This window comes from Bacillus rossius, unplaced genomic scaffold (assembly GCF_032445375.1).
Source record: "Bacillus rossius redtenbacheri isolate Brsri unplaced genomic scaffold, Brsri_v3 Brsri_v3_scf22, whole genome shotgun sequence".
Classification (NCBI taxonomy): Eukaryota; Metazoa; Arthropoda; class Insecta; order Phasmatodea; family Bacillidae; genus Bacillus; species Bacillus rossius.
In genome coordinates this window covers 790,001-794,986 of record NW_026962393.1, presented here as the reverse complement: position 1 = coordinate 794,986, position 4,986 = coordinate 790,001, and positions in this window count along the sequence as shown.

The window sequence follows — 4,986 nt, the reverse complement described above, 5'->3', positions numbered from 1 at the left end:
CTACTATTTTGCACCCTACAGAAAAAAATTTTTTTTTAAAAATTTCAATTTTAAATTTTTTTTTCCCCCACAATCACCACATTTCCCCCCCCCCCCCCTAACACACACACTCACTCTCTCTCAATCAATCAATCAATCAATCAATCAATCAATCAATCAATCAATCACTCACTCACTCACTCACTCACTCACTCACCCACCCAGTAGCTGTGAATCTTTGCATGTGTATACCTCATACAAAATTCAAAGTGAAAAAATAAATATATAAGTGTATATGTATGTATGTATGTATGTATGTATGTATGTATGTATGTATATATGTATATATGTATATATATATATATATATATATATATATATATATAAACACACACACACACACCTATTTTGAAGTTTCTCTGTTTCAGTGGGCAGTTATGTATAATAATGAGAGATTCAAAAAGACGTTGATAACAATGTCATCAATGCCTGTTTAGTGTGCTCATTTGTTGGATGGTCGGCAGCAATACTAGAGGTGGTACAGCTGTAACCTGTAAAATTGTACCTGCAATGTGTTGTGTATGGAAAAAAATAAAAATTATATCATCTAAATTTTTGTTATCCAACAATAACCTTCCCATCAATGCATGATGTCACAGTAGCCATAGCTCTACTCTTTCTGCCATATAACATTGGGGGAAAAAAAAAAAAAAAAAGGAGCTATTAGAATAATAACAAAAGATAAAAAATCATCTAACTGCAGACCAAAATTCAAAAAACTTAAAGTCCTGACTGCCATAAATGAATACGTTCTAGAAACTTTTTATTCATTCTTAAGAAAAAGAAGAAAAAAAAATTATTATTATTTTTTTTTTTTTTTTTTTTAGATATTCGCACATAGGTATAACACCAGAAATGCTAGTAAATTGAGGATAGTTGAACATAACACTAGGCGATTTGAAAATGGACTAAATTACTTGGGAGTAAAACTTTACAACTTAATATCACAGAAAATAACTAAAACAATTTACCAGTATTAAAAAAAAAAACAGTAAAAAAAATTCTTCTAGAATATCCTACCTACCCTCTGAAGCTATTCTTTAATTTGATTGATAATAGAGAAATTGAACTGTTAATTTGTTGAATGGACTTGTGATAACAGCTGCTTCATGTTTTGCATAAAGTTAAATTGTGTAACATGTTATGTATTTTTTTTTTTTGAAATTTTTTTTCTTGGTAACTTGCATCATGTAAATATTAATTGTCTGCACATACATGTTCTATATCCCGGAGCCTTGACTCCACGTGGGATCAACAGAACAAAAATACAAAAAAAAAAAAAAAAATCCAGCTCACTAATCTAGGTGCATTTTGCTAACAATATTTGGAATATATATATATTTTTTTTTTGTGTAACATGCAAATTCTGTATTATTCTGCACACATTATTTATAATCTTCTATCATTTTCTTAGATAATAACTATTAATTCATAAAATAGATTGTGTGTGCATAACCTCCTGGAAACATTTGCACTTACCTCCTACTTTACTTTTTCATTTAAGCAATCCTATTCGCATGTATACACTTAGGTTGCAGCATCGAAATTGTGTAAAATTCAAAGTGTGTATTGCCTGAAAAAAAAAAAAAAAAAAAAAAAGACATACCAAATATTTGCATACAGCGACACACTACATATTTGCACACAGTGGAGTTTTGCGGTAATTAACCTAGCACAATTTACCACACGCAATCACACGCCCGCGATGAGATAACACACTCGCTGTTTTCCTGTTGACCGGCACGAGGAGTAAGAAAAATTGATATTTACACGAGCACACACTCCCACACTAGTCACAACGTCGGTCATCAAGTTGTGTTGAAAATTCCTGTAGCCTCTGTTTTCCCAAATGATTTCACTTAAAATTTCATTTAACAAGACCATAAACAAATTTACAATACTAATTTCTTAAACAAACACTTCAGCGAACAAGTGACTGTCGCATTCATTACAAAGCTTACAACTTAACAGATGTTTCCGATGTGAAATAAAATAAGAAAATGTTTTACAACCAACCTAGAACATTTAGTCAAAACGTTTTTGTCCTGGTTTATGATTATTTTCCGTGACATGAATGTTTCAAAACTAATAAAAATACGAATGCAGCCAAATATAATGAAGTTAGCACATAAAAGACGACTTAAAATATTTCATTTTTCGAGAATTGGCAGAGCAAGAACGCACAGGTCCAACGGAAATTTCTTTAAAGATAAACGACCATCGGACAAAAACACCCCCTCCCCTCATCCTCAAAAATACGTGAATAATATACTTTTTCAATTATATTTTTATCGTTTTTTTTTTTTTTTTTTTTTAATATACTCATTAAAACTTCAAAATAAGCAGGTACTCGTGTGTTTTTCTCTCTACAATGTACCTGATCTCGGTGCGTAAACCTACATCATTTAGAGATGGAATTAATGTACACATACAAGTAAAATTTTGTTCCATTGTAAAATTGAGAGAAAGAAGGTTTTCCAAACGCATTAAGTATGGAGACTTTAAATAAGATTACGAGCTTATAAATGTTTGCAACGAAATAAAGTGACCATGTATCTGCAATTTCAAAAATATTTTTGCTCTGCTAACCTCACATGCAAGCAAGTAAAAATAACCTCACAACTTACTTACCTCTCTCAATTTCGCAGTACCAAAACATAGAAGGGATAAATAGGATAGTTTTTATTCGAAATCCTGCAAGAGTTTTAATTTTTATTAAAATATTTCTCCAATGTAGCATGTGTGTGGAATACTTCATCAGCAACTTGCATCTGCACCTTGAGTGAATTGAAGGGCAGCCAGTTTTAAAAGCTAAACAGAAACTGCACTCTTGAGAATGCATCAGATCCAAGTGAAATGCTTGTTGTGTGTACAGTTAAAAGTTTTATTATTCACACAATGAAAATGTAAACAAAATTTACTCACAATAATAATCACATCATCCTTGGAGGTGCACGAAGAAAGCCATTCCAGGTGGCACTGAACAAGGTGATTTGCTAGTGCTTCCACAGCAAACAGCCTTCATGAAATTATCTCCACATTTTCAGCATACTATACACTAAAGTATACCTAAGTTAATTTAACCATTTTCAAGTGATTCCAGCACAAATTACGTATTTGATTCCTTGAATAACATCTGCAAATGAAAAGTTCCCTGTTTGGTGTAGCAGTAAATTTAAACAGCTCGCAGTGCAAATTAAACAGTGCAGCTGCCATAAAAAAATTACACTATTAGTGGAACTGCCCATTATGTCATCGTAGACTGCTGACATTTAGAAAACATTGAAAAATCAGTGCTAAAGAAGCCCTACATTACTTTCGCTGTCCAAAGTGCGCTGCTCCCTACGTGAGCAAGGCATCGAGAATTTTCTGAACCGTCCGCAACCAGAAAATTGGGTAACCAGATATTTGCAGAGAGAAAAATTTTATTTTCACTTTGCTCTTGCATTCTGTAGGATCAGTCTCGTCATGGCAGATACCGCAGCAGCGACTGCAGCACCAGCTGTTGCCCCATCACAGGCAGCTTCCCCGAAGAAAGGCAAGGCTGCGTCGAAGAAGCCACGAGCCAAGCCCGCGCACCCGCGCACATCTGAAATGGTGGCCTCTGCGATCAAGAGCCTCAAGGAAAGGGGCGGCTCATCACTGCAAGCCATCAAGAAATACGTCGCCTCTACCTACAAAGTAGATGCGGAAAAGCTGGCACCTTTCATCAAGAAATACTTGAAGGCAGCAGTGGCTAGCGGCGAGCTTGTCCAAACCAAAGGCAAGGGTGCGTCTGGCTCCTTCAAGCTGGCTTCAGGGACCACCGGTGCTCCGGACCAGCCCAAGGCTCCAAGCGGCAAGCGTGGTGCAGCTGCCCCTAAGGAAAAGAAGCGATCCGTAGCCAAGAAGGCAGCGGTGGGCAAGAAACCAGTCAAGAAGACTCCGCCTACAGCAGAAAAGAAAAAAAAGGCAGCAGCTGCAACCCCCAAGCCCAAGAAGGCACCTTCAAAGGCAAAAAAGGTGTCCAAACCTCCCACGAAGAAACCCCGTGCTCCAAAGCCAAAGAAGGTTGCCCCAAAGAGCAAGTCGCCCAAGAAAGCAGCCCCAAAGCGGAAATGAAGATGCCAGCAGGACCGCTGGCACTTTCTGTGGCACTGTACCACCTTATCGGCCCTTCTAAGGGCCAACAATACTAGTCATGAAGGTATCAGTTGTTGCAATCATTGCCTCCTATAGCCACACCTCTGCCGTTAGGTAAAATTCTGGTTAAAAAATTTCTTATGGTATTTGAAGCGGGGGAAATAAATAAATAAATAAAGAAATTTATCAATTACATTGTGTGTATAGTTTAGGTGCAAAATTATTTAAAGTTTTTAAGCAGGAAAACGTCTTACAAACATCTCACTCTTATTTCAGCATATATATATATATACACATATATACACACACACACACACATATTTTTTTTGTAAGGATTAGGTCTCAGGGTATTAATGGTGAACTTTATGCTGCTGCTGCTGCTGCTGCTGCTGATGGTGCTGCTACTGCAGACAGGCACTGTTTGAAGAGTTTTTATTTCCTATGCAGAATACATTGCATTGTGTGCAAATCTTTTGTGTACAATATAAACAACCACCTCAAAACACAGACACTATAACTGTGTTTTTCCAAATTCTTATTAATGTAATATATTATTGGCTGGGTAAAGGTCAACGACAGCTAATAGGTACAAAAAGCCAGACAACTGTTTTCCTTTCAAATTTGACAGTTATTTTTAGCCCTAATAAGGGCTGTTTTTTTTTTTCCCCCTTGCAAAAAAAATGGCAAGGAACTCAAGCACACTCGCCACGGATACGCCGGGCAAGCTGGATGTCCTTGGGCATGATGGTGACCCTCTTGGCGTGGATGGCGCACAAATTGGTGTCCTCGAAGAGCCCCACCAGGTAAGCCTCGCTGGCCTCCTGC